Source organism: Theobroma umbraticum, unplaced genomic scaffold (assembly GCF_002168275.2).
Source record: "Theobroma umbraticum cultivar Fairchild unplaced genomic scaffold, ASM216827v3 scaffold_60.0, whole genome shotgun sequence".
NCBI classification, from domain to species: domain Eukaryota; kingdom Viridiplantae; phylum Streptophyta; class Magnoliopsida; order Malvales; family Malvaceae; genus Theobroma; species Theobroma umbraticum.
The window spans coordinates 442,633-442,978 of NW_018397288.1; positions in this window are offsets into that span (position 1 = coordinate 442,633).

The following is a 346-nucleotide window of genomic DNA, read 5'->3' on the forward strand; positions in this document are numbered from 1 at the left end:
AATGTTATATGTATAGTAACTTGTCAATGATTTATTCAATGTCTTTCTAGAAAGCATGAGTTGCTAGGAAATGATAAGTGATTTGTGATTTGAATACTTGGTTTGGAGCAATTTATACACTACTTTTGTGGAAAGCATGAGCTGGTAGAAACCATAGGCAATTGTGGAAGCAAAGTGATTTGGAAGTTTTTTGTGTAGACTATATATATATACTTATATGTAAAGTGTTTTAGAAACTGCGAAATAAGCCCTTTTGCAATGTTTTGCATAAAAACCATGCCTTAAATTTTTATGTAGTGTGCATAGTTGATAGCACTTGATAAATGGCTTAAATTTGAATTATTGT